Source organism: Armigeres subalbatus, chromosome 3 (assembly GCF_024139115.2).
Source record: "Armigeres subalbatus isolate Guangzhou_Male chromosome 3, GZ_Asu_2, whole genome shotgun sequence".
Lineage (NCBI taxonomy): Eukaryota > Metazoa > Arthropoda > Insecta > Diptera > Culicidae > Armigeres > Armigeres subalbatus.
The window spans coordinates 181461465-181488261 of NC_085141.1; the positions used below are offsets into that span (position 1 = coordinate 181461465).

General features: G+C 41.2%; 1 long non-coding RNA gene across 1 annotated transcript; it reads right to left on the reverse strand.

Moving 5' to 3' along the window:
- Window positions 1-22752: 22752 nt before the first annotated feature.
- Window positions 22753-23683, reverse strand: LOC134225351 (uncharacterized). The gene is made up of 3 exons (XR_009983223.1): window positions 23549-23683; window positions 23267-23489; window positions 22753-23082 (listed from the first exon to the last, which is right to left on the reverse strand). It is a non-coding gene; the product is annotated as an uncharacterized LOC134225351 (long non-coding RNA).
- Window positions 23684-26797: the final 3114 nt, after the last annotated feature.

A 26797-nucleotide genomic window follows, 5' to 3' on the forward strand; every position in this document is an offset into this window, starting at 1 on the left:
GTACGACTAATCTACCAACTACCACAACTAATCTCACATCGTGAAGTATTCACCACGCGGCTCTTTTGGTCGAAGCTAGACCTATCGTGCAGGTCCAAATCCTATTTTCGGTTGCCTGATTCGACGAACCCACTGTATGTGGATCCCTCGACCAAGAATCCATCTCCAAGCTGCGCGTATCTCTGTCAACATCCCACCATCGCATGAACATGGTGCCCCGGTAGACCGTTATTATAAAATAAAAATGTCCATCGAAACCAAGTACAGAGCTCGTTTCCTGTGGTAATTCTGCACCTCTGGACCAATTTTTAAAAAAAAATCCCTAGGAGGAATCTCGAGAAATCTTGATTTGAAGTTTTTAAATAAGAAATTTCAAAAGAATCTATATTTTAATTCAATAATATCCCCAAAGTACCTTCAAAGCCGTCCAAAAAGTGGTCCAAGTTGTTTTCAACCAGTTTGAATTTGTTGCCTTTATTACAATTATAATTTTTTACAACTGATTAAGCTCACCAAACTGACTTAGGTATGTTTTTGTATGGCTTGAAACCGTCTATCTTCAAGAATGCTACCTCTCGTTCAGAACCATTCATGAATTCACGTGAAGGCTGCAGATTCTTTGTTGAATGCCATTCAGATTAACGTTTGTATTTTTTTATTGTATTCACAAATATATTCGAGCATCAGAGGTAAAGATTGGAGTATGGAAAAAAATGATGAGAAAAACCAACAGCTTGAAGATTTGTTTAAAGTTGTGTAGTTATTTAGCATTATATAACAGGTTAGATCTTCGTCAGATGCTGTAACAATTGAATTGACGGAGCTTTATCATATTCTGAGATTTCCCCGCAAAAGAATCATCGGACTGGTAATGACTCCAAAGATGGCGGTAAGGAAAAGCTACGATTTTCAAGAGTGAGCTCGGCATATAGAATGAGATCTCGAAAACCAAGGAAAACATCAGGAAAATTGCACAAGAGAAAGAATAAAATTTACAAGCTTTGTGCATATTCTTTTGGGTTTTCGGTTACGACTAAGAAATATCCAATTTTTGAACTTTTAAATACACTTTAATAAAGAAACAAAATGAACCTTTGATTATCTCCGTCACTACACATCTAGTTCGGAATTGTTAATACGATTTTAAAGTTGCTCGAGAAGCGCCATGTTGAGTAAATTTATGAGTGAACCAAGTACAGAGGAGGCATCAACAAATTGCATAGAGTTCACAGAATCCTGATCTTTCGGATTACGTCATTACTCTGCTTGAACATTAACAATTTTCTAATTAATATTTCAATCAGCAGGATCTGAATGATTTCAAAAAAGTTCACGCAAGATACAGCTCTTGGAAACTCGAGCATGGTTTTGAGGTAGGAATTGATGGCTTTGCTAGCAGCTGCAAAAAGCTGCAGCTTCCATGCACGTCACAGTACCATATCTTGAATTATCACGTTTCAGAGTTCTGTGGAGGTACCGGAATAGGTTGTGGCTTACTTATCAAACATGCTTTTTCTAGTCCGTTGATTAGAACTTTGACGAGATTTAGCAGCAAAGATCGGTTAATAAGTTCTGTGATCGAGTATAACAGCTTCAACTTCTATTCTACTCTGGTCTTACTTCTCTCCATTATGAACATAAACAGTAAATTAAAACTATTTTTTACCTTTCATTCTATTAAACATTGAAAGAAACACTTATACTAGACTCGAGCAAATTAGCCATACAAAAACATACTTAAGTCAGGTAAGATAAATCAGTTGTAAATATTTATAGTTTTAATAACGGCAACGCGTACTTAGGGTCATCTTTGGCATTGTGCAAAAGAATGGAGTGTGGTGGCGAAGGATGAAACAAGAGCTCACCTAGCTCTACGGCGAACCCAGTACCTGGGAGGGTACGGTGGGCAGGGCATATTTCAAGAATGCTGAACAGCAACCCTATAAAGCTGGTGGTTACTTCCGACTGGCAGGTTCAAGAAGAATTGATAGATGTCCTATCTAGGTGGATTAATCAGGGTTTTTGGTGATATTTTTGGACTCTTATATGGATTCTTTTGAAATTTCTTAACTAAAAACTTCAAATTAAGATTTCTAGAGATTCCTCCTAGGGATTTTTATAAAAATTGGTCCAGAGGTGCAGAATTACCACAGGAATCGAGCCCTGTACTTGGTTTGATGGACATTTTTCTTTTATAATAACGGTCTACCGGGGCACCGTGATGAAGTTAAGATACATCCCTGCCACTTCTCTCCATCATCTCCCGAAGAGCTTCACCGTCATCAGCGCTACAACGAAACGAAATTTCCCCACCAAGAACTCGAATAAAAATCGAGTGTGTTAAGTAAAATCTTTCTCTTCTCAAATTAGCATTTTATAGAAAAAAAATCGGTGGATGTGGCCTTGTTCTAAGTAACTATAGATGAAATAGGTAAGTAATTGCATTAACAGTCTTCCCGAGGTCGGTGGCCGACCCTGAGTAATTAGATTGATACGAACTAGCCAATACAGACGTAAGGACGGCACCAAAGGTTTTCTTTCAAGCGTTAGGACGACGCTTTGGGGAACGCTGGTGATAACAATCACCGGATAGCGACTAACAGTGACCCTCTTTACTACACACGGAGATTGGCAACCAGACCCCCACAGCAATGAAAACGGATAACAGACCTAAATAGAACTATGTGATAGGATGCCAACACAGCCAACACAACTGCAGCGTATTTAGGAAGGCTATCCGGAATGAACTAATATAATATGTACTTGTGTTGACCTCGAGTTCAACATAAACTTTATTTCATGAAACTAAATTATGTGCTCAATGTTCCGGATGATCTAATCATCGCCTATACGACATTCGTCATCATCAACGCATTTGTCGCCCGAAACCTACATTAGAAAATCAAATATCTTCACATACACAGGAAAGCGGGACTGTGTGGCGGCCTGTAGACTTTGCATCTCACAGGCCTTATACGTTTGATCGCCTCATATGATACCCCCCTACATCACATCTCTGCAGTGCAAATTCACGCCAACCAATGAACAAAAAAAAGCTTGTCTAAATAATCGCACAGAACATCGTTGTCGTCGTCGCCCGAAATCTTGCGTAATTTAGAATCTCCGTTGCGGCGGTCACGCCCGCGAGACATTGGCCAAAGTCGTAGACGACGACGACGACGTCGATCGACCGAAGAGGAAGAGTCATGAATGTTCTATTTTTAGGCCAGTTTGGGTGATTTCCGTAGCTTAAGCTGACTTTGTTTGTGGGAACCAGGCTTTGATGATGGTTCTACTTCCTCGTTATGTTTTTCGTTAGCAGGGAACGAATTTATCTTTCGATTTGCACTAACTTCTTGATTGTCATTCGTGTGCAAATAAATTAGGGTTACTTTCAATTCCGGAGTTTTGGCTCAAGTTCTCATTCTAATAGTAATGTAAAAATCTAATCATTCTATTAGTTCCTTTTTGGATGAGTGATTTGAACTCGAATCATTAGTTTGCAAGTATGACAATTATGAATGTGTCCCATGAACCAGACATCATATTCGGTTCAGATAGGAGCGTCTCCTATCTGTATGATCTATTTTGAATTTGGCTATGTAAAGTACCTAAGTGTTGGAAATTTATATTCATTAGGGAATAAGTGTTCCAAACCAACATCCCGGTTTCTAACCATTCTAACCATAACAATAAAATACGGTGCGAAAATATTAATTTTCTGAACATCAATATCACAGAAACGCCCTTTTCCGTGATGAACTTATTATATACATAAAAATCACGAAAATAAAGATTTAAAAAAACAGAAACGCTCACAAAAAAATGTTTTTGGAGGGCCTCAAATGTTTGTGCAATTAGCTGCAATACGACTATTTATACTGCACGATTCAGAGCTCCATCTCCTAGCTGAGCGATTCATTTTTCTCGCTGCGCACCTGTGCCTTGTTGTATACGTGGGATCAGTATCGCGAATTATTTTCATGAGGTTATTGTCCGACGTTCTGGCCATATGCCCTGCCTACTGCAGTCGACCGATCTTCACTATATGGACGATGGGTGGTTCCTCTTACAACTGATGCAATTCGTGATTGATTTGCTCCTCCGTGTACCGTTTTACATCTACACCCTCTTATAAATAGTTCGAAGCACTTTTCTTTCCAAGACTACAAGTACATATCGACCATGTGAGAAAATTATCTTGATATTGTGTCCGTGGTGTGTAGCGAGTGTCTTGTAATTGATCAATTTGGTACGACTGCGACTGCTATTCGATCATAGGGTCTTGCAATGTTCACAGTTAAACAATGCGACACCGATACAAGCTCGTAGTGGGTAGCTAACATTTGTCTTCTCATGAGTATGTTTTATAATGTACTTCGTCTTCGACCTTCTTCTTTCGTCTTTCTGTTACTTTAGCGTTGACACTTCCACAGTTTTTAATTGCGAGGTTTTTAAACAAATTCACATTTTTGCATGGGTACATCATTAGAGGTCTGTGCCATGCCGCCGCCACCTAAAGTTCTAGGCACGCCGCCGCAGTCGAAATTTTTATAACGGCATGCCGCTGACCTATATTTTTCCACGCCGATTCAAATTTCAAGCATTTTCCGTTGGAGATACCAATGATTTCCTCTCATTGGTTGGCCGGAATTGGATCTGTGGCGAAAAAGGTCATTTGACCGAAATGTACATTCTGCCGAAAGTGTTCCTCGTCAGGATGACCATATGAAATTTTCACAAAGGAGGACATTTTATCAAAATCATAACAAAAAGGAGGACATTCTGATGCAAAAGGAGGACAAGCTACTAAATTAAAAATCACTTATGTTTAACAAAGTTTTTCGAACAATTTTAATTATATAGAGAAAATCCTGTTATTTATGTTATAAAATACAAAATTAATTTACAAAAAATGGAAAAAGTTGACTCAAGTACAAAACAGAGGTCAAAAAATCTTCAACATAAAATTAAGACAATGCATTATACGGAAAAATGCGAATTTCGTTATCTTCTCTTCTAATTTTTTTCAACATAAGGCCGTTACAAATATTTAATTAACTTTTTGTCCTACTAGTCTCTGAAAGGTCAAGGGGGGGATAATAAAAAAAATATTAAAATTAAAAAAATCAAAAAACTCCTCGGATTTGTTAAAGAATGTTTTGAAAATCCTCAAAATTATCCGAATTTTATTTTGTTGCCCCCTCAAAATATTATTTTTTGGCAAAAAAAGTCCGAGGGGGGGGGGGAGACAAAATAGATCTTATATTTGTGTCGGCCTAATAGAAATTCAAACAAAATATTGCTGTTTGTTCGCGATAAAAACTTAACATGCTGTAAGATTTGTTATTATATATATATATATATATATATATTGTTATTACTCTTCAAGTAATTATCTTTAACTTGTGCAATTTGATTAGGAGTCTTTACAATACAAACTTCGAATAGCGGAAATGACGGCTTTGGTAGGGTTTTTGTTGACTAAATTTTATGCAAAGAATGTTTAAGCCAAATTTGAGCACAATTAGTTATAGAAACCCCCCCTGACAATAATAGAACAAAATCTGCCAAAGCCGTCATTCCTACTAGTTGTGTTGAATTGTGTCATTCGTCAAAAGTTTGTGGATATGAATCATCACCTTCAAATAAAGTATGGAGATCAATAATTGATATATTATTAACCATTTACAGGACAGGAATCATAATTTTTATAGTATTGATACGCGAAAACTGAAGAATGGTCTGTTGCTTGTTAGATATGGAAATGTAATCTAGAAATAAGAGTTTAATTTCCTTTTTTTTGTGAAATAGAAAAAATGTCCACACTGGATTTATTTACACACTGTTCTCAAAATATCGAAAAAGGAGGACATTTTAGTCAGGAGGATAAGCAATTTTTGTTGAAAAAGGAGGACATGTCCTCCTTTAGGATACCATCCTAAATATCATTTTAAGTTTTATAACGCTCTTGAAGACCATAATTTACTCTTCAAGAGTGTTATAAAACCAGCATAAAACCAAAATGTTACTAGGGATATGGTCACCCTATCCTCGACTGAATTAATCATTCAGCCAAAAAATCGTTTAGCTGGTTAGGTAATTTGGCAAAAAATCCCGTTGGGCCAAAATAGTTGTTTTGCAGAAGAGACATTTTCGGGCCAAATAGCTCTTTCTACCAAACAACAATTTCTACCATATGTTAGGGCAAACATTAGGCCGATACAAATATTTAAAATCTATTTTGTCTCCCCCCCCTCGGATTTTTTTTGCCAAAAAATAATATTTTGAGGGGGCAACATTCGGATTCGGATAATTTTGAGGATTTTCAAAACATTTTTTAACAAATCCGAGGAGTTTTCTGATTTTTTTCATTTTAATATTTATTTTTTATTATCCCCCTCCCCCCTTGACCTTTCGGAGACCAGTAGGACAAAAGGGTAATTTAATATTTGTAACCCTTATTTCGTTCAAATTATTGCTTTTCTCACCGACGAATAGACTACTTTGCAAATTTGTCGAAGTACCAAAACAAATGCTCACACGTACAATTGTATAAAAATTAGCGAAAGCACAATCCAAAACATCATTTTTGCACATTTTTTCTCACCCCAAAAAGCTCTTTCTTGCAGTGAAGACGTCATCCATATTTGTATGGAGAAACTGGTGGGAACATATTTTGGTGGGACAATATTCTTTGCATGGGAGTCGAACACGGCGCAAAATTTGCAATATCAGCTCGGCCGAATGTCTCTTTCGATTGTACGTTGCCTTCGGCCAAATGACACACTTGGTCAAACCATTTTCGAACTAATAACCATTGCAGACAAACGTTCAATTTGACCAAATGGAGTTTGGCTAGATGACTTTCGATTTACCGTGTTATTCGGCCAAATGACATTCAAACAAATGGCTTTTCGCTGAAAGAATTTTGACCGAACGACGGAGAATGCCACAAAGCCGAAAGGTGTTTGGCCGCATATGCCATTAGGCCGAACGAAGGATTAGGCCGAAAATGTCAGTTAGTCGAAATGTTTTTTTTTTGTCTTTATTAAGGAGACTTTCAGCCCGAGGCTGGCTCGTCTCCTAGTCGAAATGTACATTCGGCCGTCATTTGGCCGATAAAGTCGTTTGGTTGAAAAGGACATTTGTTCGACCATATGACCCGTTCAGTATTGACCATATACCTTGTTCAGTAATTCATCCTTTTCTATCGAAAGACCATTTTGGCCAAACGATCTGTTAGGCCAATTACCAATTCGACCGAATGTCGCTTCGGTTAAATGCAAATCGACCAAACGTTCATTTCGGTATAATGTAACTCGGCTAAATGACTTACGGCTTAGCATGTTATTCGGCCAAATGGCTCTTAGCCGAATGATTATCGCCCCTGTTTTGTTTATCTGAAGATTTTCTAATGAAAATCCAAAGAAATTCCTCTACAATTCCGAAAAAAATTCACATGAAGTACCGTAATGCGGCCTCTTTCTCTACAAAATTCTCCTGGCTAGTTTTGACGATCTGAACTTCGTCTTGGTGATACGAAGGCCAGACCACTCTAGAATACCCCAAGATTTGGAAAACGGTTGAACAAACAATTACAGTCAAACCTCCATGGGTCGATATTGAAGGGACCGTGGACTCATGGACCGTGGACCCGTGGACCCGTGGAATTATGATGTGGAATAAGAAGTCTTTCTAAAGCTGTTTAAAGCGACCATCACAGTAACCCGGAACACATTTTTTTTAATATGACATAATTTGCTTCCATGAGTCGATATGGAGTCATAGAACATCGACTCATTGGCGTAGCCACTGGGGTGGTTTTGGACATAACTCCCCCCCCCCAGAGACAAAATTTTTAAAAGAAATTTTTTTTTCGAACCCTCTCGAATTGAAAAAAAAAAAAGTTCAGAAAGCACTTAGCACCCTTAGGGAAGATCGAGTAAGCAACCCCGGTGGGAACTATGGTCGTATGCTGACAGGGAAGGGGGGGTGTGCAAATCGGAGGTGCAAATCTTACTGAGCGTCTGTTCTCCATGTCAGGAGCAGCTCACAACAGAGACTGTTCTCCATGTTAGGGGCGGCTGATCATCGTCCGAGTGCCAACGAGGGACTCTAAACTGTGCACACCATGTTGCATCGTGTCAGCATCGAGAAGGCAGTCCCTTTAACGCAATGTACACACTTAATTTTTTTTACCGGGATCTCAGCAAAATGTTGAACTTTTACCGAGATTCGCACAGCCGTGCCCCAGCAAACATGTTTTTTGCCGAGATTTCTGTCAAAATTGCTGAGCATCAGCAAATATTTTGCCGAAATTCAGCTAACAAACGCCATTTTTGCTGAAATATCAGTTTTTTATTTTGCTGGCGCACGGCTGTGCGGATTTTTGCCGAGCTGCAGAAATAAAAACTGAGTGTGTAGGTAGCGCAACCCTGGTAAGGAAGCCTACCGAAGATTCTACAGTTCCAAGAAAGGCAGAAGTAGAGCAAACGGATTGATTCAACGGCAACAGACCCGGCAACGAATAAAGGACAACGATTGAAAAGTCGGATCTTGGAACGTGAGAACTTTGAATGCACCCGCACGTGTTGGGCTCCTGGCTCGTGAGCTGCAGAAGGTCGGCGTGATTGTGGCAGCAATCCAGGAAATGCGGTGGCCTAGAATTGGAGAACGTGAATTCCGGGCGGTGGATCCCATTGCGAACACTTCATTCAAGTACCACATCTACTATAACGGCGATGACGAGCAGAACGAGGAGTTGGCTTCATGGTGATCGGGAAGCAGATGAAGCTTGTTATCCGGTGGAAGCTGATAAGCGACCGCATTTGCGTGTTGAGAGTGAAGGGCAAATTCTTCAACTATAGCCTGATCAGCATCTATGCCCCAACGAACGGTAAGCCTGATGATGTGAAGGATGAGTTCTATGAGAGTGCCCAACACATGATGTAAAGATTGTCATCGGGGATGTAAATGCGCATATCGATTCTTTCGCCCTGTCATTGGTACGGAAAGCCTTCATTCCGCTACCAACGATAATGTTATGCGACTTGTAACCTTTGGTGCTGCTAGAGGGATGGCAATAAGCAGTACCTACTTCGAACGTAAGAATATCCGCAAACACACCTGGCAACATCCGAGGGGAGACACGTGCTCACAGATAGACCACGTGCTGGTCGACGGACGACATTTCTCGGATGTTATAGATGTAAGATCCTTCAGACGTCCGAACATCGACTCGGATCACTACCTTGTAGTTGCAAAAATTCGGGCGTGACTCTCCAGCGTCATGAATTCACGAAACAACAGAACGATGCGTTTCAATATCCAACGCTTGTCAGTTGAAGGTGTTGCTGAACAGTAGACGAGCGGATAGGAGATGCCACCGGATCTGGCGACGACAACAGATCCCGAGCAGCACACATGTTGTACAAATGCTTCAGTAACACATATGCAACCGAATTTAGTCACATTTGAGTTGCAGCAACCAAATCGGTCTGGATTGTGGGAACATATCCACGAAGCTGTGACTACAACAGCGCAGGAAGTTGGGCGCCGTAGCGCCGTAGAGTTGGGCGAGCTCGTGATTCATTCTTCACCGCCACACACTGTCTTCTTGCACACCGCCAAAGATGGTCCTAAGCACGCGTCTCTCGAATACTCCGAGTGCTTGCAAGTCCTCCTCGAGCATTGTCCATGTTTCATGTCCGTAGAGGTTAACCGGTCTTATTAGCGTCTTGTACATGACACATTTGGTTGCGGTGGCGAATCTTTTTTGACCGCAGTTTCTTCTGGAGCCCGTAGTAGGCCCGACTTACACAGATGATGCGCCTTCGTATTTCACGACTAACGTTATTATCAGCCGTTTTAGCAAGGATTCGAGGTAGACGAATTCCTCGACCACCTCGAAGGTATCCCCGTCTATCGACTTCCCACTCGAGTGCAATTCACCTTATAGAATCAGCGGCAAGATCCAAAAAGTAGCCTGCCAGATTCGCCATAATGTGTGCACGTCCCCGAGATCTGGCTGGAAGAGGCAAAGTCATGGCTTGCGGCTCGCCGATTGACACGCTGAGGTGTGTATCTATGAACACACGGTAAAGGCATTTTACTCAAACCCCCCACAAAAGGAAGTGAAACACGTCAGGTTAGTAGTCGTCGATCGATCGTCGATCAGCTCAAACAGCCTAATGTAGCACACACACGCTCAAACACGTTGGACCAACATTGACTCCGCCCCCAAGAAAATGCTACCGTTGCTGCTTTGTTTGTCCGTATGTGAAGTTGTTCAAACAACAATTTGACAGTTGGCGGCTCGGTTGAAAAAAATCAAACCGGTTTGATTTTAGTTTGACTTATGGGGGGGCGGAGTCAAAGTTCGTTTGTAGTGGAACGTACACACGGTCATGCAGTTTGACTAACATTGAGTCCACCTCTTGTTTATTCAAACATCCATCAAGTTTTACCAACAACGACACGAACAATCAATTTATTCGACCAACAATATCACACACGAACTACCCAAATGCTCAAACATGTTCGGCGAACCTTGACTCCTTAGCCGTGCAGTAAGACGCGCGGCTACAAAGCAAGACCATGCTGAGGGTGACTGGGTTCGATTCCCGGTGCCGGTCTAGGCAATTTTCGGATTGGAAATTGTCTCGACTTCCCTGGGCATAAAAGTATCATCGTGTTAGCCTCATGATATACGAATGCAAAAATGGTAACCTGGCTTAGAAACCTCGCAGTTAATAACTGTGGAAGTGCTTAATGAACACTAAGCTGCGAGGCGACTCTGTCCCAGTGTGGGGATGTAATGCCAATAAGAAGAACCTTGACTCCATCCCCGACAACTCAAACCAAAATCAAACCGTTTTAATTTTTTCCAACTGAGTCGCCAACTGTCAAATGGTTGTTCGAACAACTTCACACACGTTCAAACAAAGCAGCAACCGAAGCGTTTTCTTGGGGGCGGAGTCAATGTTCGTCAAACTGCTTGACTGGTGTGTACGTCGCATAGTGAAGACGCACAAACCCCCATATATTTTTTGATGGTCGGTGTTCAAGTTGGCGTTTCGATTGCTCGTGTTTGATATTGTTGGTCGAATCAATTGAGTGTTTGTGCCGTCGTTGATGAAGCATGATGGATGTTTGACTAAACAAAGAGTGGAGTTAATGTTGGTCAAACTGCTTGACCGTGTGAATGCAACGTACACACCAGTCAAGCAGTTTGACGAACATTGACTCCACCCCCAAGAAAACGCTTCGGTTGCTGCTTTGTTTGAACGTGTGTGAAGTTGTTCGAACAACCATTTGACAGTTGGCGGCTCGGTTGGAAAAAATTAAAACGGTTTGGTTTTGGTTTGAGTTGTCGGGGGTGGAGTCAAGGTTCGCCGAACATGTTTGAGCATTTGTATTGAAGTTGCACAAACCCCCATATATTTTTCGATGGTTGGTGCTCAAGTTGGCGCTTCGGTCGTTCATGTGTGATATTGTTGGTCGAATAAAATGATTGTTCGTGCCGCTGTTGGTAAAACTTGATGGTTGTTTGAACAAACGAGAGGTGGAGTCAATGTTGGTCAAACTGCTTGATAGTGTGTACGTTCCATAAGCTGCATAAGAGCCGGAGAATGGATACGTTAGCGAACGTTTAAACAGTTTTCCAATGGAAAAACTGTCGAAACGTATACTCAAACGTATTCATTGTGCGGCGTCCTTTAGAAACGGTCCTCCTGCATTCTTGATGTTAAACTGGGAATAAATATGACGGCATCTTTTGGGCTAGCCGCAGACGTGATCCCTGGTTTCAGCTCGAAGGAGACGCGAAAATGTTATCTCGCAGAACTGTGATGGCTAATGGACGCCTGGTGGAGATACTCGATGGTGCTTAAGAGGATAGGATTTTTTTGAGGACTACCTACAGTAGATGTGCAAATCATGAGAATAGAAGGCAGCTCGTTCGATTATGGAAGAAGCGATGTATAATCAGGGACAGGAATGCTCGAATAAGCATTTGGAAGAAATTAAAAAAAAACTCTGTCCCCCAACTCACACGCAGGACCGGAACGGTTGAAGATCGTTAGCAGGATAGGCACGGCTGCGGAGAGTTGAATAGAGACTTCCTTAAAGCTTACGGCGAGTTTGCGTCTCGATGCTGGGCTTATGTCACAATGTGGGGACAAAACTGGTAACTTGTATGTCCTCGCTTCGCAGATGTTTTTTCGCTAAGGCGCACACTTGATGGGCGGTACCAGCTCTGAATTCAACATGAACTTAGTTTTACGACTTGCTGTAACTTCACTGATGCTGTGGGTTGTGCCATTCGAAATTGATGGATTGTAGTTTCCAAGTAATTAAACGTATTTTTTTTATCAAATAAAGATGTTAGATACTCAGATTCATTTGATTGCACTTAAGTGTCCCTTTTGAAGTTGTAAATGCGCAATGTTATTATGATGCTGAAAACAATATACACAATAAACTCATAGCCTTTCGGAACACCTTGATGCAAGCAAGAATGACAAAGTATGTCATTTGGTCGACAACAGACTCAGTTAAGCTGGGTTGATAACCCCAAAATTCTCACGCAATGCGGCCTATTATCTGCCATGACCTAATTCAGTCTCGTACGATATTTTTGTTTTTCAATCCTCTACACACTGATCATTCTTATCACATACGCTCAACGCTATATTGATAAGAATATCTCTTCATAATTGGTATTCACATTTTCGTGAATTTCTACACTTTGAAATTCTGACATGAGGTAATTTTAGAACTTCTTTTTACTTCAAAAATATTTATCTCGAATTCTCCGTCAATTTTGTATGACATGATAAACATATTTAGTTTAGTAACATGTCATGTAATAATCAATATGTGTCATTGTTCCCTTGGCAAGTCGAACTTTATAACAGAAGCTCACATGAATGACAAGACATAAAATTTGCAGCACGTGTAAGCTGTTTATGTTCAACGAAATATAATCCGTATGCCATTCCCCAAATTGAGTCGCTCGAAACATCATGATCGTCCGTTTCGGTGGTGGTGTTGGTGGGTCAGCTTAGAATAATCCAACGCACGTTACCACGCACAGATATTCGGTGGTTGGTTATATTTAAATCATCTGAACCCATCGCCTACCGCCGACATCCATACATATCGGCGGGTACGCGGCGTGCGAGATCGTCTGGGTAAACATTTTCCTAGGTGTCTACGACCAAATCGCCGCCGACTGGCGGAGGCGACAACAGAGCTCACAGACGTAGGATTTCTATTTATTTTATTTCCACGGCTTTGATGCCTTTCTTCGTACATGGAGTTACGTTGAAGAGCTATATGTTCATTCCAAAATCGGTTTTGTCAAAAATCCAAAAAGGAAATTGGGCAAATTCAAGCCATATAAAACGTGTATGCTTGTTGACTTACAATGGGAAAGCCCTAATGTTTGCATATCAAGTTTCCAAAATATTGAGCACAAAAATTACTGCACCCTGCTCGAAATCTACTTTGCTGCGGTCGTATACTGCCGTTATTCGCCTAACTGTCACATGATCATAGAAATCTCATTAAACATGGGACAAATATGCATATGACGGTAGTATTGGATTTCTTCGCGACTGATCAAAATCTTGTATTTTTTACATTATAAACATTACCGGGAGGTGCGAAATGGTCAGTTAACATCTGGGAAGGGACTCTGGTTCTCATATGCTTCCACGGGTCTACCGATGACACTTGAATGCCAGTTCAGGGTTGTGTACTTAGCTGGTAAAGTAGAGCCCGCTAATCGTCTTAAAGCAATTTAATTAAAAAATAATAAGCAGTACGGGGTTGGACTTTACTTCTACTAGTATATAGTAGTACATAATAAACACAATATTTCTATTGTTGTTGCAATCATTTTTGTCTGACTTGTGATACTCGGGAAAAATTACATAATAGGTATCAAATCATATCAAATATAATAACCAAATAGCTGAACGTGGAAATCATACCACTCGTATCAATCCCTGGCCTTCGAATTGCGCCCTCAAAAGCCTTGTTGAATAGCAGGCACGAAGACCATTACCTTGCCGTCACCTTCTGCGCGTTTCGAAGGGACCAGAGAATGCCCCTGGAACTCGAACTACGCACATTTCCCGATCCATCGTGCTGAGAACTATAACCGCATAGAACTTTTGTGCGTTATTAGTGCGGTACTGTTTCTCCGTTTCTTCACCCTGTCGATCTTTATTCTGGTGCTTTTTCTCCAAAAAATCAAGTTTTGTCTCTTCCGCGCCCATTTTCATCTGCCTCGTTCAGCCTCGCAATTTCGTCTAGGCTGGATTGTCATTATTCTAGTCGATTCTCTGATCCGGGAGCACCGTGCCAAGTGCAGCGATTGCGGTGCTACCAATAATGGCAGGTCAAATGTCCCTCTCGAAATCTTGAAAAGTAACTGCACCTTGCTGCCGTTCCGTTGGAAAAGCCTTCCAGCTGCTGCGAGTATTCTAGGGCTAGTCTATTGGCTTGTGGCCGCCGAATGTTAGGTCGCCGCGTGTTGTACACCGTCAAGAGTTTTCAGTGCAGGCATATTGCAACGAGGTAGTGGTCGGATTCAATATTCGCGCTGTGGTAGTGCGGACGTTCGTGATGTCGGAGAAGAACTTACCGCCGATTAGGAAGTGGTCGATTTGGTTTACTGTTCTTTGGTTAGATGATCTACATCTGGCCTTGTCGACAGGTTTGCGGGGGAAGAAAGTGTTTCGTACCACCATTCCGTGGGAAGCTGCAAAGTTTATGCATCGTTTGCCGTTATCATTCGATCCGATCCGATGACCGGTCTACACATGTCCTCCCTTCCTGTTCATGTCACCGATGACGACCTTGACGTCCCGCTGTGAGCATCAATCGTATGTCTGATTCAGCTGGGAAGTGCACGTTGATGATACCGTAGTTGAAGAAACATCCTTTTACCCAAAGTTTGCACATGCTTACGCTAATTAGCTGCCACTCAATCACGCGTTGGTGCATCTTGTCCAGCACTTTGAAGCCTGTTCCCGTTTCCTCCTCGATGGTGCCACAGCTTTGGTAGAAGGTAGCCGCTCGATTTCCGCTTTTCCGCATGATTTGTCTTGTCTGTGTCACGCCAGCACGGCCGTTTTCCATCTCTGGTGTGGATTACTGCGGCCCGGTATTTCTCAAGTCTCCAGTGCGGAATAGATCTCCGACAAAGGCTTATATAGCCATCTTCGTATGCTTCTCGACCAGAGCAGTACACATAGAGCTGGTTTCGGACCTTTCCACTCCAGCCTTCCTCTCAGCTCTACGTCGCTTTGTTGCACGCCGCGGGCGAATTTGTGAGCTCCACTCCGATAACGGGACCGCCTTTAAGGGAGCTGCAAATGTCTTGCATCGAATCTACGAAATGCTGAAGCTCAACGACAGTGACCGCGAATCCATCACCAACTGGTGTGCTGAGCAGGAAATCCAGTGGAAGTTTATACCGCCACGCGCCCCACATTTCGGAGGATTGTGGGAAGCGGCGGTGAAATCGTGCAAGCACCATCTCCTACGAGAAATAGGCCAAACATCGATCAGCTGGGAAGATATGACAACGTTGCTGGCACAAATCGAAATGTGCTTGAACTCACGACCACTAACTCCGCTTCCAACAGATCCCGCCGACCTCCAAGTACTTACCCCTGGCCATTTTCTTGTTGGCTCGAATCTCCAAGCAGTTCCGTCAGCCAATGTTACCGAAATACCGAACAACCGTCTGGAGCACTGGCAACGAACCGAAAAGCAGTTGCAGCGTATTTGGACAAGGTAGTATCCGGAGTATCTTGCCCAACTTCAAACCAGAGCCAACAAGGGTTGCAAGTCTCCAGTCAATCTGAAGTTAGGGCGGATCGTGGTCATCAAAGACGAAAATCTTCCACCGCCGCTGGGACGAATTACGAAGCTGCATCCAGGTAAAGACGGAATCGTCCGTGTTGTCAGCATGAAGACAGCAGCAGCAGAGAACGTCGTGCGACCAGCCGCCAAGGTGGCCCTTCTACCTATAACACCAGATGACTACCAAACCACATCGTAAGCAGACCCTACAAAGATCGGTAGAGCAGTCCGAAACTGTCTCAACGCATACTTGGATTGCTAACAGGTGATTAGCTTTCCAACTTCTCTACTAGCCCCTGTTCGTTCTACCGGATCTTTTTTCACAGAACACCGTTCTCTACCAACTCTCGACAACGCGATCAACTCACCGCTCTTGTTCGTCTTCTGTACGCCGGCTGCTGAATGGGCCCATTCAGGCAGCATCGATCCAATGAATGGATGGACATCGATGGTCATCGTGTTCACCACCCGAAGTTAACCGAGCAGGAGAGAGTCGTGAGAGAGTATCACCACAAAGAGAGGATTGAAACAGCATGGCTATTTCAAGGTGGCCGGAATGATCAATACCCTGATCGAAATGTATATTTTTGTAAATAATTAAAATTGTAAATAGTTAGATTTAAAAACACCTGAAATCGACGCAAACTTAATATCTAAATGAACTGTATTATAACCCGTCACCACAAATATGCAACACACTGTACACCTTAAAGTTAAAACAAAAACCCCTTTACCAAACACAGAAATTGTACAACACATCCCATACTCAACAGTAAGAAATAGAACCCCAAAGTGGACGGTAGCAAACGTGTGTATTTCATCTTGTTCGTTCGATCGCGCCAATAAAGGCAATTAGTTCAGTGCAATCAAAAAACCAAATTCCTATCCCGATCCGAAGTCTCTGCGGTTGTGGCCAACGGTGGCAGCTTAAGTCCTTTCGTGAGTGCGTGCGTGATAATCCGTGATCACAATACACGGTTGTATCGGGACAATAGTGTCGTGAATTGTGATACATCACAATCGAGCTGTGATACCGTGGTAGTCTGTTTTACTGAGACACAGACCTGCAAGGTGATTTTAGTGGTGAATTTCACGACCCGTGATCTGGTGCGCCGCTATTAGCGCATAGCGGGAAGAAAAACCTCCGGTGGCTGGCATTTACGGGCTCCACGCTCAAACACTCACTTACGAACTAGTTTGCACATGTGGTGGCAGAATCTAACTATTTCCGTTTACCCAGCTCCACTGCGATATAGATTCATTAACTCTTACGTACTCAGTCAATCCTGGGCCAATTGCTATAAGGCGCACTGAAGCTTAGTACTCTCAGGTCTACTTCAATTGCAAAACACCATCGTGTACGCGACCTACCATGAAGCCTACGGTCTCTTTTGGTACCTCTAGTGCATGTTATCTTCGCTTGATGCTCTTCCGGCAAATGAACAACGTGTTGAGTCTGCCGTGTTATATAAGCTTAGCAATTCCCATCCATTATCTCATACGTAGTGGTAATGACATCATTTTTTCAAATCGTGAACATTATCCAAGTTTTTTAAAATTCGTAAGTCTTAGTGCTTCTAAATCAGATTCGTCAAGCTTTGTTCGGGCCTCTGCAGAGCTATGTCGCTTGCTATTGAAGAAATTGGTCTTATTATTTCCTAACTGGCGGATTGATGTACAAAATCCAATGAATGATCAATAAATAGCCTGACGGATTATTGATGACCCATGCCCTTGTAAAACGATGGTAGAGATTAGAAAAAAAACTTTATAGCGTACTAAAAAGTATAATTCAAATATAACCCATGATCTAACTGGTATTTACCTATGGCAACAGACTGCCATCTGCCGAACCAACTTATAACTAAATGCATCTATACAACATCGATTAGAATGGAGGGTTTCCCGAAAACATTAAAAATTGAATTTCTTTCGGGCATAGTTCAACACTGCACATATATTTTCTGTGGCTCGTGATATGGTTGAAGCGTTAACTATGCAGTTTTGGGTATTACATAAATTAGCGAATGTTCTTTCATTTTCTTTTCTATCGACAAATATGCCAATAGATTAGAAACAAAAATATTGAAATTTCGCATTTATAAAACGTGTTTTAAAGTAAGAAACTATATTTTTGTTTGTCGCGGATTTGTTTCTACAGTCGCGGATTTCAATTTGCCAGTCGCGGATTTCGCGGATTGGAATTCGACTAGTTTGTAACAGCCCTGCAAGTACGATCCAATTTTAAACCTGCCAAGAAAAAATATTGATTTGTTCACTTATCATAAGACGAGTTTCTACCATCCCATTTAATTCCACCACTTGATTGTCTCTTGACAGATACGTATTTCGACCTCAACAGTAAGGTCATCGTCAGTGTCTCGTACTTGACTCGACTTACGAGACACTGAAGACGACCTTACTGTTAAGGTCAAAATACGTATCTGTCAAGGTACAATCAAGTGGTGGAATTAAATTGGATGGTAGAAACTCGTCTTATGACAAGTGGAGACATTCCACTAGGAAGCTCAACATAATTTTCTTAACAAGATTTTGTTCCTTCGACCTTTTTCACTTCAAATTTTTGTTTTTTTTTTACCTTTTATCTTTCGACCTTTTGTCATAGATTTGTCATAAAAATATATCCTATAAAATACGTAAGTCCATGCGTTTTGTTGTCAACCTTGTTGTTTTCCGCAGTTCATACACGGAAACAAATTCGTTTCTGTATTCATGAATGTAAAATCACGATTCCATGAATCGAACTAATCCATGAAATCATGAAACGGATTCATGATTCCGAGAATTTATTACCGAAATTCATGAATCACAAAACCCATTTTCATGAACTTGATTCGTGGTATTGCTACAAGCATTACGCGAGCTGTCAAACTCAATTTGTCTATTTGTGGCATCCATTTTGGGAAAAAAATGTTTTTTTTATCTGCGCGTTCAATTAGTGAAAAAAAGGTTTTTAAAGTGTGATAAAATAGTAAAAAAATTTCAGTTGCTATCGGCCTCTGGTGGTACCGACGATAATGATTGTAGTTTGATAAAAAAAAATTTAAAAAAATATGAAGGCATCAGATTCGAAAAGGGTAGGGTTACGAATGGTATTCCCGTCGGGTTAGAAATCCCAGGATAACAGCAATTTATTGCCGAACTGTGTGCTTGCTCGAAAATCTACGATACATATAGCGGATCTCTAGAGGTTAACTTTGTTAAATCAGTAAAGCGAAAAGCATGTATAGTCAGATTTATCTAAATTGAAGATCTTCATCGAAAAACATTTGGTAGGCGTAGTAGCGTATAACTTCCTACATAACCAGCACCCATTTTTTTCGATAGAGGTTCCAACTTTTGCGAAAACCCGCCGTAAATCACTTGTCACAAAACGAGTTAGTACTACCTCCTTTAATTCCACCATTTGATTTTGTAAAATCTTCAAAGACACTGAACATGGTCTTACTGTTGATGTCAAAATACGGATTTGTAAAGTTACAAAATCAAGTGGTTAGCACTAGAGGTGGGCAGCCCGCTCGTGAACAGTTCAAAAGAACTAGTTCTTCTACGCGACTGAGAAAGCGCTCGCTCCTTTTTAACGAACGGTAGTTTTTTCGCTCTTTCCACACAAACGCTTGAAACTGCTTACTGCTGGTAGTTTATTCATTGCGCCAACGATAGAATGAATGGGCGTGGAGCGGGAGCGCCTGGCTGAGCTGGGGAAAGGGTTTATTGAACGAACGAAAGAACCAAAACTAAAGAGCGTGGAGCGGGAGCGCTCTTTTTACCCAGAGACGATGATAAATATAGAGACACGCGGAGGAATTAGAAGTATATCTGGCTACCCGGTCAACTACCTAAATAATTGTTATGATTTTGGCAACGCGGAAATTAGAGTGTTCTTCGAGTGACTTATTCAAACAGGTGAACGGCATTTCGTTGGAATCTAAAAGAAGATTTTTTTAAATTCGTTTATTGGTTCTAAATAAAAATGCCATTAAAGTGTTCGGCATCTTTTTGTGAAAACAAACAGGATAGTTCATTGAAGAACGTCAGCTTTTTCCGATTTCCCAAAGACGGCTTGTTACGGAAAAAGTGGGTTGAATTCTGTCGACTACCTCCTAATCAAAACGTGACGGTAAATTCCCGGTTATGCAGCGTAAGTTATCTAAGAAATTGTGTTCGAATTGATAGTAATTATTGCATGACCATCAAACTGCAGCTCCATTTTCATTACGAACGAGATTTATACATAGCCACGGCTGGTGGAAAGTTGCTAACTGCTCCGGGTGCGGTACCATCTTATGATGCTGTTCCGGCTCTGAACCGGAACGAAGAAGTAACAAATGTCGAGGTAAATATTTAAAATAGATTATATTTATTCAATGATCTTTTGTATAGTGTTATTTATATTTACACGTTTTTTCCTAGAATACTGAAGAAGTTCCGTATATGACAATCTGCAATCAGCAACTATTGCCGCCAAGCTGCTCCAATGAAACTATTGGAACGACCATTACAGCATATTCTAACGAACAGCTGGAGTCGTCCATATTACCAGAGAGACTCGAAAATGTAAAAACCCAGGTATGAATATATTGCATGACGGAGCTGCTTTCTAAGCTATAAAATCATCTTTTCTTCATCTCTTAATTTCTCAGACTAATCCGAACCAGCCAGAAGCTTCGATACAAAAGTGTACTGAAAGATAAACAACTAAAAACTTCGACAAAACTTGCGACGCACCGACAAATGCTTTAAGTGTCAATCGATGACCGCGGTATCTAAACTTGTCAATCCGGAGCAAGTGATGTTATTAGAAGGCAACAGAAATCGAGGGTCGAATTGGTCCGAACAAACAATCACGGAAAGCTTAGAAAGGCGGGTCGGTTGCGGCACCAAAGGATATAATTACCTAAGAAACAAGACAAAGTTCCCACTTCCTTCAATTCGCACTCAACAGGAGCATTTACAAAACATACATTTCGACACCGGAATCCTCCATGAAGTTTTTGCGCTTTTGAAGAAAAAGGTTGAATGTATGTCTACCGCTTCGAAGGATTGTGGACTTGTGCTGGACGAAATGGCGATCGACCAAAGTCTCTCATTTTGTTGTAACAATAAAAAATACTTCGGCGACGTGACAGTTACGGGACAGACCGGAAGAGCTACACATGGGTTGATCTTCATGTTGGTAGGAATCCATAGCAGATGGAAGCAAGTAGTGGCTTACTACTTCACAGGAAATTCAATTCCGACGGATTCCTCAAAACGGTCATATGTGATATTGTTCAGAAGGCTGAAAATCTTGGACTCAAGTACATTTCACCACTTCTGATTGTGGACCGAACAACATCAGAATGTGGAATGACTTTGGTTTAAAACACTCGAGAAATAATGTATTGAGAGCAACGCACCGAAACATCCTGTCAGAAGTGACGATAATTTCGAAATCCTACCAGATGCAACTCACGTGTTCAAAAGTTGCGTACAAGGGTGGGTAAAAAATCGGTTTGTTTTTCTACCCCAGGACGTAGTCGATGAAAATAATCTGACCACAAATGTAGCTGACGTTTTTCATCTTAAGGACCTAGTCGACTACGAGAAGGGAAAAGGTTTGAAAATGGCATCACGTTTGACATATAAGGAAGTGGATTTCCTTAGTGGAAACAAATTAGATGCTATGAAAGTAGCAAATTCCTATAAGCTAGTCAATCACGATGTTGCCGCCGCATTGCGTTTTATGAGTGCAGAAACTGACAGAAAAGAGCTCCTAGCTACTGCTTTGTGGATTGAGACTGTTTGGCGTTGGTTCAAATTGATGACCTCAAGACAGTTTGAACTAGCTCTCAGTTTGCAAAAACCGGATGTCTACAAGCAAACTATATCATTTCTTCGTTCATACCGCACATTTATTTTCAACTGTCGGGTTGGAATAAAAAAGCGGTGGAAACCATGGCAAGCTGCATCAATCTTGTGCACTAATTCTATTTTACGACTACAATACTTTTCTTGTATGGCGAACGATATAAGGTTTTGTACACGGCCAGATTTACCCAGGACTGCGTGGAGAACATTTTTTCTTTACTTCGATTTAAGCAAAAGCGCCCCACGGCGCTACAGTTTAAAGATAATTTGAAACTTTTATCTGTTTCCCAATTTATGTCAGATATTCCAGGTGCGTCATATGAACACGAAGAACGACAATGGTTGGCGAATTTCAGTGGATGTGTTCGAAATCTCAATTCAGCGGATTCAATGATCGAGCCATCCTGTGATTTGCGTAATGTGGATGATATGATGGAAATCGAATATTCAAACAATGTGTTTGAAGATGTAATTTTGATAATTCTGAGCGAAACCAAATATATCACATAGAAGGATATATTTTGAATAGCGTTGCAAAGAATTTCACGGTGTGTGATTCTTGCTTTCTACCTTGTGTGAGTGAAACTCCCTTTATGAAGTCTTTTACGAAATTCACAATCCTGAAAGATTATACAGGGACTTCTTTAATTTACATAACTGAGTCGGTGTATTTGTTCTTCGTCGCCCTTGAGCGAATATTTCGTGAAAATATAGCAAGACTCCTCATCACCAATAATAATATTCCTGCTCATCTAGCAACACTAATGATGTCGCTAAAAATTCAAATTTTCGAAGAATGTCACGATATTCGAAGAAAGGTCATTGAGAGATTTATAACGTTTAGGCTTCGTATCTATAAGCCATACAAATCTAGAGAGCAGAGGTTCGATAGTCGATCTATGGCGTTATAGCTTTTTTATATCTAATGTCGAATGTAAATATAATGTAAAGCGAATAATGTTAACTGATATGAATAAAAATGTATAATAGTTGAAAGTTTTATTATTTATTTTACTTGTGCTACATTTATTTTTCAGGTACAGCTTTGAAAATATTTTACGTCGGGAGTGGTGCTATTAATTACGGCGATACACAAATACCCGGAAAGCAGAACAGTGATTTAAAACGTCGAAATCCATTGAACTTATTGATGGTTTGGTATAGGGTATTTACCTTCAAGTTTATTTCTTGCAAAGCACAATCCATTTTTTTGGGGTAGGCTGCGATAACGGGGTAGGCTGGATACGAGTTGGCCTCGTGCAACTCCGCTTCATTTATTATTCGCGTATATAACACACAATCACCCGGAAAACATTGATTAACATAAACCTACAAAACGTTAATGGTAAATAAACTCAAATGTAAATTATACTACAATTCATTTAGCACAGAATGTTTTAAGTCCTGGTGTTCCGGCGGGACAAATGTCCACACAGAAACCACAACATCTGAATGTATGATCGGTACAATCAGGATGCTATCGGCAATTTCAGCAGGGCACGATCCAACTTACTGATTAAAAATAACGAGACTGGGATGTAGTGACCATATTTATAGATGGGTTGTTTCACAGCTCGAAGCACTAAGTTTCCGATAAATGCATGATCCTTATCCTCCAGATGCTTCATTTCCTGGTCCGATCCGATGTATTTTTTCCGCGATGAAGTGAAACTTTTGTTGTTTTCATAAAGCTGAGCATCCTTCCGTTCACGTTTACAAGCAAAAACAACAGGTTGCTAGATGTAGGTAAACTTATTTAAACATTATACTCTCATATACAAATTTATTTACTTACCAACTTATTTTAAATCTTGTTTGAAATAATTACAATACTCCTCAAACACTTCATCACAAAACTTGCATGTTTATTTACATTGTTCGATTGGTACCGCGTTTGACGGTTCGATTGGTACTTTCGGCTTCAGTCTGCGCGGGTCTCTATCTATAAACAACGTCTCTGTTTTTACCCAGTGCAGATCTGACTGAGCTAAAGAAATCTCGCTTAACTTTTCAAAAGGACCTAAGTAACATTTTTTTCATGAAATAATTTCAATAGCGCAATCAACAGAAAAACATGAAAGCTGTTGATTGCAGTACTCAAATTAATTCATGAAAAAAATGTTACTTAGGTCCTTTTGAAAAGTTAAGCGAGAAATGGTTCTTTGAATGAACGAACGAACCAACGAAAATAGGTTCACACGAAAAAAGAGAGTGGAGTGCGAGCGTGCAGTCGATGTGTTCCAGACACCCCCCTGGCGTCCTATACTATCACAAGGGGTTTGACAATAGCCACCATGTCCACGGACGGTAGCTCATTACCGTCCGTTGTTATTGTACGAAAATAAACATCATGTGTTTTGTTTACTATTTGTTTTGGTTAAATCTGAAAATTGTTTTCAAAATAATTTGCAAGATTTACATCATTGACCATGGGAATTATGTTATTTGATGATAAAATATAATAAACTTACGAATTGGAGGGAATCTACAGGTAAAATCAAACGCTACACGAAATCATATTTTGTATCTTGTTCTCCCGGGGCCCTCCTTAGCCGTGAGGTAAGACGCACGGCTACAAAGCAAGACCATGCTGAGGGTGGCTGGGTTCGATTCCCGGTGCCGGTCTAGGCAGTTTTCGGATTGGAAATTATCTCGACTTCCCTGGGCATAAAAGTATCATCGTGTTAGCCTCATGATATACGAATGCAAAAATGGTAACCTGGCTTAGAATCCTCGCAGTTAACAACTGTGGAAGTGCTTAATGAACACTAAGCTGCGAGGCGGCTCTGTCCCAGTGTGGGGATGTAATGCCAATAAGAAGAAGAAGAAGAAGAAGAATCTTGTTCTCCCGCTCCGAATCAAACAAAAGATATTATTATTGTTTATACTGTGACGAGCATCACAGTTGAAATGGTCCGGGGATGCAAATCGAACAACATTCATTAGTGAAAACGAAATGAAATAAATGGTGTGCTGAAAGATGTTTTAGGATTATATTTACATGCCCATAATAACTGGTATTATTTTTGACCAAATTGAAAAAGTGTAGCCAACAATATTTTGGATAAAATCCAGTTGCTTGTGAAGGCACGATTCGGGAGAAGTACTTTTCAAAATGTATGCTCGACATATTCATGAAGATGTTCGCTACGCTGAGAAGCTTCTCTTGCCACGGGGCTGGTTCCAGAATATCGGCGTGGCCCACGGCGCGTTGGGTGCTTAGCGGTAGCTTGAGCGTTTATGTGAGTGTATGCGCGTTTCTGTTGCGTATCGGCAAACAGTTCGAGAGCGGCAACGATGGAAACGGAAACAAATGAACGGGCTGCCAAGTCGAATGGGAATCAGAGAAATGCGCGCAATTCCAAGTCGTCGATTGTAGCAAGAGTGTGTTGTGCGAGTATATAAGACTAATGCTATGTTTAGACAAGGCAGTGAAGTGAAGAACCAGTCGCTTGAATTGAACGTCTAAACGCCTTCATTCAACTCACTTGAACGAAAAGAAAGTTGAACAAGTTCAACTTTTGGCAAGTCAATTGAATCCAACTGAATTTTCAATGGACTTGCCCTGTCAAATCGTAGCATAAATTAATACCATAAAGTAAATAACCAGATAACTGAACTAAAAAAATCTATTATATTTCGCTTTATTAAATATACTTTAAAAAATGTAGTGAGCGGATGAACCGTTCAGATGAGCTAGTTCACTTAATTGAGCGGAACGATTCCGGATTGCTCAATAAGGTGAGCCATTTTGCCCATCTCTAGTTAGCACTATCCCGCTAACGTACGTTGTCAAAACGTACCGCTGCGTTCACTATTGTAGCTGGGGCTTAACTCGCGCAAATTTGATAGCACCTAGATACTGACAGGGTTGGAAACTAGTTGTATGGTCGTAAAATTCGTAACATTGTACGAAATTATTTTAATTTGGTCCATCGATGTTAATTTTGTAATGTAAAATACGACTTGTGAGGTAAATTTTTTTTATTTGTGGGGTGATTTCAAATTTTTAACGATAAAAATTAGTGGATGAGTTTCCTTATCAATAACAATCAATAATATATATTATATATAGTAGACCTACTGCAGAAATGCCGCGAATACAACGTGCCCACACATCATCTATTCATCGACTTCAAAGCCGCATATGATACAATCGATCGGGACCAGCTATGGCAGCTAATGCACGAACACGGTTTTCCGGATAAACTGACACGATTGATCAAAGCGACGATGGATCGGGTGATGTGCGTAGTTCGAGTCTCAGGGGCATTCTCGAGTCCCTTCGAAACCCGCAGAGGGTTACGGCAAGGTGATGGTCTTTCGTGTTTGCTATTCAACATCGCTTTGGAAGGGGTAATACGAAGAGCAGGGATTAACACGAGTGGTACAATTTTCAATAAGTCCGTCCAGCTATTTGGTTTCGCCGACGACATAGATATTATGGCACGTAACTTTGAGAAGATGGAGGAAGCCTACATCAGACTGAAGAGGGAAGCTAAGCGGATCGGACTAGTCATCAACACGTCGAAGACGAAGTACATGATAGGCAGAGGTTCAAGAGAAGACAATGTGAGCCACCCACCGCGAGTTTGCATCGGTGGTGACGAAATCGAGGTGGTAGAAGAATTTGTGTACTTGGGCTCACTGGTGACTGCCGAAAATGACACCAGCAGAGAAATTCGGAGACGCATAGTGGCTGGAAATCGTACGTACTTTGGACTCCGCAAGACGCTCCGATCGAATAGAGTTCGCCGCCGTACCAAACTGACAATCTACAAAACGCTAATTAGACCGGTAGTCCTCTACGGACACGAGACCTGGACGATGCTCGTGGAGGACCAACGCGCACTTGGAGTTTTCGAAAGGAAAGTGCTGCGTACCATCTATGGTGGGGTGCAGATGGCGGACGGTACGTGGAGGAGGCGAATGAACCACGAATTGCATCAGCTGTTGGGAGAACCATCCATCGTTCACACCGCGAAAATCGGACGACTGCGATGGGCCGGGCACGTAGCCAGAATGTCGGACAGTAACCCGGTGA